This window comes from Strigops habroptila, chromosome 3, assembly GCF_004027225.2.
Source record: "Strigops habroptila isolate Jane chromosome 3, bStrHab1.2.pri, whole genome shotgun sequence".
NCBI lineage: Eukaryota > Metazoa > Chordata > Aves > Psittaciformes > Psittacidae > Strigops > Strigops habroptila.
The window spans coordinates 28,223,546-28,237,314 of record NC_044279.2 but is presented as its reverse complement, the minus strand read 5'-3'; positions in this window follow the sequence as shown (position 1 = coordinate 28,237,314).

Genomic DNA, 13,769 nt, shown 5'->3' with positions numbered 1-13,769 from the left:
TTGATGAGACTTTTTTTGATGATTACTTTACTTTAATCAAGTATTAAGGTTGAATTTTCAGTGTATAGAGACCAGGTTTTATGCCTCAGTGTTATGTACTGTTGCACACCTCTGCACACAAAACAGCAATGTCAGTTCAGACAAACTTTGGAAAACACACAAACATGTAGAAAAGGCATCTACATTAAAGACCATTTGAAAATAGATTTTAATGTGTAATGCTTTTGAGGATGTGGAGAATAAACTCCTAAGAAGGCGTAACAGATTACTAAGTTTGAGACCAATTTTGTCTGACCATCTGCATTCTAATGCATTTTACTAAATTACAAACATATTGTCTATCTGTTCCCATTGCAGAATATCTTGAAAATATTTAATAGGTGATGCTAATTGCTTATATTCATAATCTCTGGGGACTCCTTTTGCCAGTATCTGTCATCTTCTGGAAGTGTCAAGCACTGAGGGATTCAAAATTTATTCTGACTCTTTTATGACTTGCAGTCCAAATAGAGATAATAAGTCAGAGTTTGTTCACCAGCCTGTAGTAATGCAGCCTCTTATTTACCCATGATTGCAGGCAATTAGAAAGCATATATCCATTAGGCTGTGTATTTTGGAGCACAATAGCTCTATGCAGATTGGTTTAGACATTGCTTTCCTTACAGACATTGGCCTTCTGTTTCATGCCTTTTTATTATTTTCAGTGCATCAGAAAAGATTTATGCAAGTAACGGTGGGGCCATAAAAGAGAAGGTTATATGGGTCAAAGAGGGAGATGTGAGGAGCATGGACTGGTATTTTAATGGTGGGTATAGAGTGAAAAGGTTGGATTTTGATTTAAAGAGAAAGCTGTCAGGGTCTGTTGACATTTAGGTGCCTGCTGGAAAGTGTGGGTAGAAGATTACACTGCAAGCCACAGATAGCAGTTGTATACTTCATACTATGGGAAGGAAAGCAGAAGACTGGTTTTGATGAGTCTTAAGGTGTGAAGCCAGACGGAGGCCATCTAAATTTGTTGCTGTAAGCAATAATTTCTGATTAGTTCTGAAACTGTCATTGCCACTGAACAGGTGCCTTGTTGCATCATGTGCTGAGGCTGTCTTGGGAAATCCCACAGAACTGGGATTATATTGGACAATACAAAAGAAGGCTAAGAGTTAACATTTTTTTCCACACTCAAGCCTATGGCAGTCACTTAACTTTAGCAGGATAATTGTCAGCTGAGTATGGCTGAAAGACGAATGCTAGTCCAGGTGGGATTTGAATTAGTACACAGATGAAAGGCTGCATAACCCCTTAGCAGCCACTGAGAAATCCTCATTCCTGGTTTCACTGCTCTAAAGGTTTTCTATAGTGAAAGGTCAGCAACTGTTACTGAAAGTTCTTCACGCTGTAGTCTTTCGTTTTGCACAGGATCACTTTTTTCTTTGTGCTTGGACTAAAAACCTCAAGAGCAAGTCATTGTGACGGTAATGCATTTGTTGAAAGTTACAGTGTGCAAAAACTGCTCTTAGGAAGATGAGGAAAGTTATCTGGACTATTTAATAATCCTATGGCATTTGGCTTTATTCGTAATGTCTCTGCGGAGTGTCAGTTGTCCTGCTGTCTACATGAAGGACAAATGATAAGCCCTTGATGTCAGTTTGAGGTAGGAAAAGTGTTACTACCTGTTAGCGTTACAAACCCTAGTGAATGACTAATAGAGAGATCAATGCTTTGGGCTGCATCTGGAGTTAATGTGCTGAAGAAGTTCAATAAAATGTCTTTTCCCCCACTTAGCTGATACTGGAACCGTAACTTATTCCTGGAATTGGAATGCATTTATTATTATTTTTCGTTCTAGCAGTTTTCAAAGTATCTGCTCTAAGTTTAGGATAATTCTGAAAGTAGAATAAACCTTATTGACTTTCTTAGTTCACATCCTCCAGTTGACATTTCCAAGTTGATAAGATGCAGCAATCATACTTCCCTGGTGATCTCAGTATTACAAAAAAGCATATTCCATAGCCTTTAGATGCAGTTGACCTTATGATGAGATGAGTAATGAAAGAATTAATGTTCTTTAATCCTCCCAGTGATCATCTAAGAAAATTTTGAATTTGGCATAGCAACCTTTTTTTTCTCTATGTTTACTCTTTCTATGAATTACTGAACTGAAATATGAGTGGTGTTTTCCGTGTTTCAGTTACGACATCTGATTATGAGTGACTAAATCTGAGCTAAGTTATTGATGGCTTTAACTATAACAATAGCAATTTGTTGATGGAGAAGCACTAAACGATTAAAAGTGTCAAACCTTAAAAGCACTGCAGCCATAACCTTGGCAAATATAAGTCAAATTCATCAAGCACATTTAGGTCCTATATATTTCCATGTAATACCACTGTTATCAGTTCTACCTAGCTATCTCTTAACCCAGAAGTGTCTATAATCTTGCCACCAGGCATGCACAGAACGATCTGTAAGCTGACACTGCTCCGTGGTTAACAAGCTGCCTATTAATCATTCAAGACAGATGTCCACTGACAGCTCCAGAAATAGGGTCCTCAGTGCAGCTGGCGGGGTCTCCACCACGTCAGTGTAGCCCCAGACTTTGGCTGTTCTTGAGGTGTGCTTCAGCTGGATGTAGCTTTCACCACAGCCTAGGAACCAAGTGTGTAAATGCCAGTGTGTGTACAGAATAGCGTGCTGCACGGAGCAGCAACTTGTGCCCAAAAAATCCAGTTTCAGATCTTTACTTGGGCCTGATTTAAGGTAGGGACCTGAACTTGTGTTTCTGACATAAGACAGGAGTGTCCAAGCTGCTCTGTTTCTTTGGAAGTCAAAGCATCCTTAGATACAGCAAGATGTACAGTTTGGTGTTCCAGGCAGAAGCAAGTGCATATCCCTCGAGAGGTCAGCTGCTTTGCTTAGTTCCAAACATTTTTCTTGTGCAATCAAGTCTTACATGGCTTCTGAGGATCTTGTAGAGCAGAGGTCTCTGGTCTCCCCTCGCCCTGCGCAGCACAGAGCAAAGAGAGGCTATGTCAGGGTGGAATTGTGCTCCAACTTGATGTGGCACTAGTGGCAGAGGGCTTAGATATCTGGTAATCAACTTCCTGGCACGACCAAGAATATCACAGAGCTGGGCACTGTCTAAGAATGCAGTATCCTCCACATGCAGTATCCTCCACTTGTGGCTGTGCAATGCTGGGGATGCTGCCAGGGGTCAGGCTCGGTCTGTTTGGCTCCATTAAGCAGTATGGACCTCCAAAGGCTCTGCTGCACTGCACACAGACTTTCTGCAGGGGAAGCTCAGTGTCTGAAAGCACCAGTGTCACTTTTTCCCTTTTCCTGTGCCAATTAATAATAATATTAAAAATAGCAGTAATATGTTGTGCCATTACAAATATGCTAAGAAACACCCAAATAAATACTGTGCTAACTGGGTTCATTTAATCTTTGAGTTGTTACTGGATGAATGAGTCACTGGTCCCTTTGCATGGCAGCTTTTGGGGGCAGCAGGTCCAGATAGCTGTTTGTGCAATGGCCAATTTGCTGTACTTGGTCCCTGCTGTGCTTAGTCTCTGGCTCATTTCCCAGTCCTTCCTCCTCTCAGATCTCCTAAGCACTTTTGTCCGTCTCTCATATTTGTCTGCTGAGAATGACTTTTGTATAAGTCCTGCGGCAAACTCCCAAGAAACAGTCATTGTGACTGTAGTTTCTCATTACAGAGATGAACGGTGTTGTTTTCAGGAAGTGATGGCAGCTCCTGGAATACTGATAGGCCTTTTTTAAAGCCAAATTTGTATCTTTCTATTCCTGCAGTTCTTCAGTGACTGACACTGTTTTCTAACTGTGCAGGTGTTTTGTTTTTGTTTAGCAAAGTGTCAGGAACTGTCAGTACATGATTCATTGATGTCATTTTGTGATTATATTGCCTGTGCAAAGAATTATAAAGAACCATGAAGACTGATATGAGTGGAGCGTGAATGAAAATGCAGAAGCACCAGAAGGAACAACAGAAAAATGGCATGTGTTGATGACACCTATATCAGCACATTTTCAGGTTCTCAATGCATCTATGTACAGCTTCTCAGGATACCCGGATCAAAAGTCAAGAGACACTGAATAAGCCCCAATAACTGATGGAGGAGGAACAGGAATTACATTTGCTTCCTAAAGAGTGCAGGAAAGCACATCTAAAACCAGCATGTCATCACCTCCCTAAGAAAAGCCCAGAAGACATGATGAGGACTCAGTAGCCGGCATCCCTCATCTGTATCACTCCAGACAGACAGGCCAACCACCTGGCTACTGGTTTATTGTTTTAACTTTTTTTTATTCTGGATTGGGAGTTAATATGGACTCACTGTCGTATAGGTAGTTACATATATAGTTTTAAATTGCTGAAATTCATGTCCTCAAAACTATAAGCCTATTGTCAGATACTGCTGTCAGATATAGCATGTCTGGCAAAAGCAGATTTGGCAGGAAAAAAGTCTCAGTTAACTGTAGCTGTAGCTATCTTTGGGTAATGTAGTAGAAATACCTCACTTTTACCAGTCAGTGTAAATATTTCAGAAATCTAAACTAGTTAGATATCGTGGCATTAACATTAGCCCTTCATTTTGGTCATTTTGTGGTAATGAGTCTTCTGTACTCCCTCTAGATATGTTCATGGAATATTTAATTGTATATTTATTGTCATTGTCCTTAAGGACTGATGACTTTTAGGTAACTTGTGTAAATTCATGAACTTTTCATTAATACCACTATGTCATAGCCACTGTGTATCTTCCTGTAGTTGCACTTTTAGCTTATCAGTACAGATGGCTAGAAAAGGAACATTGATGATTCTTTCAAGAAATCTTTGTGATTCTCTTTATCTGTTGAAGCAGGCCCAACGGTAAAGCCTCAGTTACTATGAAACGCTCTTGCATTCTGTATTATTCATTTCTTTCAATTCAAAACACAGAATGAAAATTAAGTGTTGCTTTTGTTTAGCAGTTTAAACTGTTTTTGCATTTTTCCTCACATGAAAATGTCCTTTATACAGGCCTAATCATAAAAATATGTTATATTTTCTGGTGAAAAGCCTTGGGTGCCAAACTCCAACCCAACATCTTCCCAAGATGTTTAACACTCGTGCAACAAGATTTGATATTTCTAAGGACGTTTGACAGATTCTTGGAGATGCGAATGCCTTAGAGAAAACATTTGGTAAACATATTTGATAAATTTGATAAAATATGAGCCCTATTCCTTGATGCTGTAACCTGTAGGTAGTGGTGATGCCAAATTCTGTGTCCTGATTTTGTCACAGCTGGTAGCCAAAAGGCTCATGCTGACTATGCACTTCTTGAGCAAAAAGTAACTAGAGTGATCAGTTATTGCTCCCTCTCTCTCTTCCTCTCGATATTGTTATAAAAGGAGCGGAGTGCTTAGATGCTTCCTTTGTTTCAAACCACTTTTTTAGCACAGTACCCAATGCTGGCAAATGCAGCTTTACTACAAACATTCCGTCTCCATCATGTGTACCTGAAACAATGCTGAAGTCAGTGATGTATTTGTAGACTCCCCTCACCTGATCAGACATGAAAAAATGCAGCTCCCATGACCACTAAAGAGAGTGCATAATCGTTCATGCATGTGAAGACCCATGGACTGTATAAATCTCCGGTAGGACAGAGGGAAAACAAGCACCCTTGTCCTACCTGGCCTGCAGAAGAAGGCAGCATCTGGCCAGTGATGTGTTCTGCCACAGCTGATGGAGCAAACACCTGTATTGAATGCCAGCTGTGAAGTATCACACTGCTAAAAGCTTGCTATGTTTCCTATATTGTGTTAGCTCTATGGCTGCACTTTGGTCCCTTAGTACAATGGGCTGTGAGCAAAAAAAAAAAAAAGCTTTGAATATCACATCAAAGCTCCCTTGCTAAGAATCCAGGCCTGAAAAGACACAATCCTAGCCACAGAACTAGCAGTAGTTCTCACTTTGTTCTTGGAAAAAAGCAATTTTTCCTTTTCTAAAAATTCCCAGTCTGTCAGGACTTCGATGTCTCAGATGGTTGACCCTGAGCTGGACCTAGTAATGGGCAGGGAGCTGCACTCTGTTCCAGTCTGCATGAGGTTATTATGTCAGCTCTGGGTGAGATGGAGAGAGTATTTTCCTAGGAATGTGGGAATGGGGATCCAGAAGTTGGCAATGAATAGCAAGGGCTATACAATCTGTGCACCCAGATGCATCCGGGGGTCCTGCACCTGTGTCCTGGGCAGCAGGTCTCAGTTCTCAGACATCCCCACTGCATAACCTTTGCTCATGCTGCTGGGAAAGACCTGTGGGAAATTCTACAGAAAGGTCAGAAACATAAACTTATAGATAGAAGCTGCATTGTTGAGACAGAATTATTAGAAGTTGAAGCAGTTGAAGGAAAACACAGCATGGAAAGATGTAAAACCTTACAGGAGAAGTCCAAGGAGATTGGTTAAGGGTTAGTCCAGGAATCATAGGGACATTGAGTTGAGTCTTTGTTAGCAGTGTTGATGGAGCTGATCTGGGATGGCAGCTCAGCAACACCTACAATCCCTTCCAGACAGCTGCAGAGGATGAACCCTTTTGAGCTGGTGAGCATACCAGTGTCTAATAGTAATTATAACTGCTTTTTACTTTTAAACTTGTATATCCTGCTTGCAAAAACAGTGCCCAACTGTAGATGTCCAGACAAACTGACCTCCAAAACAAAATATAACAGCCAAAAGCACCAAAACTGGAGGTCAAGTGATTGTGGGAAAAATAGTGACTTACTGCTGTCAATTTTCCAGGCATCAGGATATGGAGAAGCATAGACTTAGTGAGTGGTTTAGCCTGGAGGAGAACGGAAGGGGAGGAGACACCAGCAGTTTTCCACCATAGCCAGGAAGGGAGGTAGTGAGGAGTCACACCAAAAGTCCCTCTGCATTAGGGCCGTGTGTAATAATCCATAGTAAGATCCTTTTTCTTGGTTGCACAGCAAAAAAAAAAAAAAAAAAACAGAGGAAGGTGCTTTCAAGAGGATCTGACCAGTTCTCTCAGGCTACATGGTGGTAGCCACAGAGGGTTTCTAAAAGGTATGGAAAAGGTACATATGTAAACATTTTGCAGAATCCTAACAGAGGGAAATTCATGTTCATAAGGAATATGCACGTCTTAACTCAGTGTACTGCCCACCTATCAAGGCTGAAAAATTTCACTGTATTTCCTACAGATGTTTCTCCTGAAGCTTTCTACACTTTCTTGGCAAATCTTTTTGTTGATCTTACTTCTTTACTGACCCCAAAATTAATTCCAATGCTTATTTAGCTGCTTCTTATAAAGGCTATTATCTTACATCTGGAGGGTCTCCTGTAGGAGATTTGCATAGCTGTCTTAAAACTGATTCTTTGTGGTTGCTAAAATTAAACAGTATCTGATTGCTGAGTATCAAATTCTTATGTCTTAATATTCTCTTTATCCAGTAGCTACTAATAATTAATGTTGCTAGGTATTTAAGATGCTTTATTGATATCCCTTGTTATTGACTATTACATAAACTTCTGCAAGTTATTCTTGTCAATTTAGAAGCACGAATTTGTTTTTATCTTTATTGATCTTAAGTCTTGTTATTCTTGACACTTCTTTCAAATCTCCTGTCATTTTCTAAGACTTGAGGAGTTAAGTAATGTTTTTACTTTTGTGTGTATATCCACAAAAGTACATTCTAGACTAAAAATGAGTGAATTTATTATGAGCTTCCTAAACTCAGATTCTGGATTAAATGATACAATTTAGTGCCAGGAATGTACTTCTCTTTTTAAACTAAATTCAATAAGAGAAACTTTTTTTTTTAGGCAACAAGAATTCATTGGAGGTGTTAAGGGTGCCAAGTATGGTATGTAATAAATCCTAATGCATACAAAGATTCAAACCAATGGTCCATTTTGATTCTTCCAGAAGAATGATGGTTTATCTGACCAAAATGAAATGATAAGTTAGCATGTTTATGTTGCATTGCATTACCTTAAAATCAGGGAATGCATTTATTTGAGTGTGAACTCATCAATATGAGTTTATTAACATAATAACTATTATATACTAGTTCGCTCATTTATGAGAACATGTTTTCATGTTCTTAGAATCCAGTATAAGATCTGCAGGCAAGAGAATGAATATACTTTATCAGTAACTAAAAGTCCCTGAAAACAAGGTGTGATATTACCAGCAGAGTATGGGGGCAGGACAGATGTGCAGATTTACCAGGACAGGGAAACAGGCTGTAGCATCTCTCTCATTATCACCCAGGGGATCTGAGGTTCTCTGTCACATGATGTGATTCACAGCCCCTCAATTCACACTGCTTCTAATCTGAACTTAAATTCACAGGTAGTTAAATGCAGTAACTTGTAGTTTCTAAAATGTTTAGACTTCTTTAGATTAACTTTGTGACATACAAAGTGTTTTCTAAAGGTGATTGAAATATCAAGTGCATTTGGGTGTTTTCCACCAATATGAAAAAAAATAGATCTGTGTATGAGCTCTGATCATTAGATTATCTTGCTTTTCAGGTTGGTGAATAGATGTTATGCCTCCTAGAAAGAGAAAGGATACTGGTATGACAGTCAGGAAACCCGGATCATATTCTTCATCACTGACATTTTTTCCATGCCCTTGTCAATTCTTTGTGCCTCAGTTTACTTTCCCATTTCTCACTGATGGAGTTTATAATCTCTTTGGGACAGGAATTGCCATTCACTACATGAAGGTATAGTGACTTACAGGACAGACCTGGCACTGAGAGTATTAGGTGAACTCATCACATCAGAAGAACATGCAATATAAACTTAGCTGCAAGATCCTCCTAAGCTTACCTATAAAAACTTGTTCAGCTATTTTTACTTTGAATATCATTGCTCTGTATATATATGTGTGGATATAAATATAGTAATGGATATATACATATGTAAATATATATATACAGATACATATTTAAAGAGACATAATATTTATAAAATAGTACTTTCATAAACAGCTCTTTGGTGTTTTTTGCTTCCTTGGTATGGCAATACTGTGTACTGATAAAATGTCAATTTATGCACCTTTATCTCATTCTGTCTTAAAAGAAGAAATGATAAAATACTATTAAATATAACATATACTTCATATTCAGCAGAAATATATCACTCTGGTTTAGACACAAGGACTTGAAGAGTTCAGATTTCCTAATATCTATGCTTTTATAAAACATTTTAGAGATCTAGTGCTCTGCCTTTCTTTTCTCTGGGCCTCATTGTCCCAAACTGGGGTATCATGTCCAATTGCAGTCTTACTTCACAGCTGTCAACATCACAGTAGCAGATGATAATGTTTAATACTGTCTATAGCTTTAATTGATTACAATGCTCAATGTAGGAGTACATTTTAGAGCACTGAAGATGGACCAAGGATTCATATTCTTCAGGGAACTGATTAATTTTAAACTTATTTCTTTCCTTGTGTCTATATTTAGTGTAAGAACAAATCATTTTCATATAATTTTCTGTTCTGGTTACAATCTTAAGGGTGTCAAGGGAATAGATAAATGGATAAATGTTCTGCTATTTTCTCTTTATTATTATAATTTTTCTCACAAGATTGAGAAAAAAGGGAGAATATAATGAGAATAAAAATGCACAGTATTGAAGCATTAAAATTTGGTGATAATTCATTCCTGTGACAGGCTACAGCAAGTACAGAATGCAGTGTAAGATATATTCATTCTTCCAACAAAACCTGTAGAAGGAGTAGGAAATGGTATAAAAGTAATTTACTCTTATGACAATAGTCCTAAGGCAGCAGTCTCATGTTCTCTTAGAAATGTCCCTTGTGACAACATAGCTGCAGATATTTTATTTAAAGGTACTCATCAGTTCAGATCTATTTCTAATGTATGGAAACAATACTGGGTTTTGTGCATAGGTCATTAATTCTACTTTAAGAATATGAATATCAGTTTTTTTGTCAGGCTATTTAAAAGGAAAAAATGTCTTCACTCTGAATTTCTAGATATTGACATTGGTATATGAGTTTTTTATGATGTGATCTAACAAAACTAAAAACAATCAGGTTTTGACTTTTCCCTGTGTGGACTTAGTTCCGAAGTACTGTATTATTTACAATAATGAGAATAGTAATGGTTCAATTTAGAACTCTACTCCTCAGTTTAATCCCACTGCAGCTACCAAGATATGGAATAATAGAGGACATTTCTTCCTAGCAATGTTGGCATGAGATTTGTGGGCTTGAAATATGTCACTTGAAATTACATGTCCACACAAAATTTAGCAATAGTAAACACTCAAATAAAAAGCTATTACAGCACAGAGCATTATCTCTTTCCCTAAATTGTTTCAATTGAGTTTAATATAGTTTTACTGAGCAATTGCCCCAAGAACTTTACAGTTGGTGATTAACCAATAAATAGCATGCAATAGATTTTAGTTTTAGACAGTATTTTCCCTCTGTTAAAAATCTCAAAGTGCTCTGCCAGAAAGGTTTAAACACTAGAAATGCTGTAATTGTCCAGGTGGATGATGTAGTTGCTCTATGCTCAGCAATGGTGGGGATTGGAGGGCTTTTTTTTGTTGACAGACAGAGGCTTACACAGACCCTGGAGTAAGAATGAAGGGGTAGCTGAGCTTGCCTTTGGTCAGGGTATCAAGGAGCTAGAACAAAGATGTTCTTAGTGCGTATCGAACAGCCAAAGCCTACCTCAGAGTTGCAGAAAAATAGAGGTTGTATTATCTCACAAATGGTTGTCATGAGACTGACTTGAAAGAAACTTACATCTAGTCATATGTCACCCTGAAGGATCCATGTAGTAAGGTATTTAAAGTAGCTAAGATTAGAGTAGCTTCATTTGCAATTTAAATTTGCAACAGAGTATTTTTTGAAAGCATATGCAAGGGTCCTAGAATGTGAAGTGTAGTTTGGTGAGGAATTATATTTGAGCTTTATTAAGGTGATATTTCTCAAACTATCTTTTGTCCATATCTGTCTTTCTCCTGCATCTAGTTTTTAAGGGAAGGCTGAAATGTGTGTACACAAACACCACTCTGCACCATGCTCTGGTTTCTACCTATGTAGTCCTGGCACAGTGCTGCTCTGGGATGGCTAGGCTGCTTTTACCACTCTTGACCAGCTTCTGGAGGCAGCTTGGGCTCTAAAGTGGGTCCAGAGCCAGCACCCTCACAAGAACATGTTGATATATTACACCTGGCTTGAGCAAACCAAACCCAGTTTATGTAAAATGGGACAGGACTGAAGATCTGTGCACGGATAGGGAAGCACTTCCCTGTAGCACAGAAGTGTCTAAGTCATGTCAGGAGCAGGGGTTGAAATGTGCCTGTCCTGGCACCACCACCAAGTTTTCAGATGTGCGGGGGCAGATCCCTCTATCCCCAGTGCTTTTCTTGCTTCTCTACTGTAATGTGAATGATAGTTATGCCTAGTTACTATCCAAAATATTTATCTATAAACCCTTCCAGTTGCTTAGATAATTAATTAGTAATGTTGTTCACTGTTTTTAATGTGGTCCACGCATTATTGTTATTATTCTTTATAACCAATTTGTTCTTTCAGCTACAATCCCCAAGAGTCAGACTTGTTCAGTAACCAAAAGCAGAGCACAGGCAGTACAATAAAGCATGGAGCAAATGCGTTAGAGATCACAGTAAAGATAACTCAGGATGAACAATTGGCTCAGGAGCCAGAGGAAAACATCATGAAAAACAGTAAAGTGAGAAAAGGGCATGTAACAGGATGCAATGTTTATCCCCCAATTATAGCAGCATGCTCTTTAGTTTGGTGACTATAAAACCCATGCAGAAGTAGGATGCATTTCTTTTCCAAGAGAGAATATGCTTGTGTTAAGAATAAATGATCACTGCTTTTTAACAGTGCAGTAATTCTGATCAGATGCCAGCATGAAGACAAAAGAGGTTGAATTTATTTAACTCTCTCAAGTAGAAAAAGGGTCATATACAGCAACCTCTCAGACCTCAGATTTCAAGCGGCAGTGTCTTCTATAGAGTTAGCAAGAATGTCAAACTTCTTTCAGTCAGCTACTGGCACAGAGGAAGGAACTAATGACCATGAGAAAATGTTAGGCATTAGAGCTTGGAATTGATGGCCTTAATTTCTTGTTAGAGATTAGATACTGGTAAACCAATATTTTTATCTTAAAGCTTCTCTAACAACCTACTAACAAGAAAATTCCATAATGAAAGTCCATATCATGCTGATTGTATTGCCAATAATAATGAAAATGTTTATGTTGTTCTTCGTGAAAGTAGGTTAGATATCACAGTGTCTCTGCATAGAAGTTGCCAGCTAAGTGCATTTTTTTTTCTGGAGACCTGTCAAAACCTAACACGACAGTATGTTCCTTCTGTGTGAGATGAAACAGCTACACTGCCAGTAAGAATATGTCAACATAGTAAATTTTTGCTTCTCTGGAAGTGGGCAGCTTGATGATTGCAGCCTGATTGTGACATTGAGGAACATTCCTGTCGAGTCGACTACCTCAGATCAGAGAGAAAACACAAAGGTATGTCATCCTGGAGAATCTTTTAAAGAGTTTTACAATGCAGACAGTAGTTTCCCCCTCTTGAAAGACAAATTGCATGTCAAAGGTATTGCTGTGCACTAAATACCTGTATGGTGGGAGGATGCTTTTACCTCTGTTCTAATTTGGTTCTGGTTAAACAAATGCACGCACTGAATAATTTGGATTTGCACTTCCTGTATAGTTCCTTGTTAGAAGGTTAGCAGGTAGGTCTCTTGCATCAGCAATTGCAGAGACGTCTCCCATATCTAAGCTGCTGTCTGTCTGCAAAGGCAACATTGCTTCTTTTGTGTGTCCATTAGCAGGTCTGTCACGGAGGTGATGCTGTGAGCATGTTTTCATTGCTGCTATCCCTATTTTTAAGCTACTTTAAATGACAATTTTTAATTTTTATTTTTTTTTTTTAAGAAAGGCCTCTTGGAAGATATTAAAAATGACATTTTCCATATTTCTTTTCAAAGAATACAGTAATAATGTGTCACAGTTTAGACCCAGCCAGTAACTCAGAAACTCAGAACCATGCAGCCGCTTGCTCACTCCCCGCCCTTTTCTCCCACCTCTTGTTGGGATGGGGAGGAGAATCAAAAGAATGTAAACCCCACGGGTTGAGATAAGAACAGTCCAATAACTAAGGTGTAATACAAAACCACTACTACTACCACCAATAATAATAATGATAAGGGAAATAACAAGGGGAGAGAATATAAAACTAAAAAGGGAAAAGGAAAAGAAAACAATAAACACAAATGATGCACAATACAATTGCTCACCACCTGCTGACTGATACCCAGCCTGACCTGAGCAGTGATCTGGGCCTTCCAGATGACTCCCCCCAGTTTATATACTGGGCATGACGTGCTGTGGTATGGAATACCCTTTTGGCTAGTTTGGGTCAGGTTTCCTGTCTCTGCTTCCTCCCGGCTTCTTGCACCCCTCGTCACTGGCAGAGCATGAGAGACTGAAAAGTCCTTGGTCGGAGTAAGTATTACTTAGCAACAACTAAAAACATCGGTGTGTTATCAGCATTGTTCTCAGACTCAAGTCGAAAACACAGCACTGCACCAGCTACTCAGAAGGAGAAAAATAACTGTTACAGCTGAACCCAGGACATAATGATATGATAATGTTTTGTACTTCTGTAGAAGTTTGCATTTGCTATAAAACCAATGT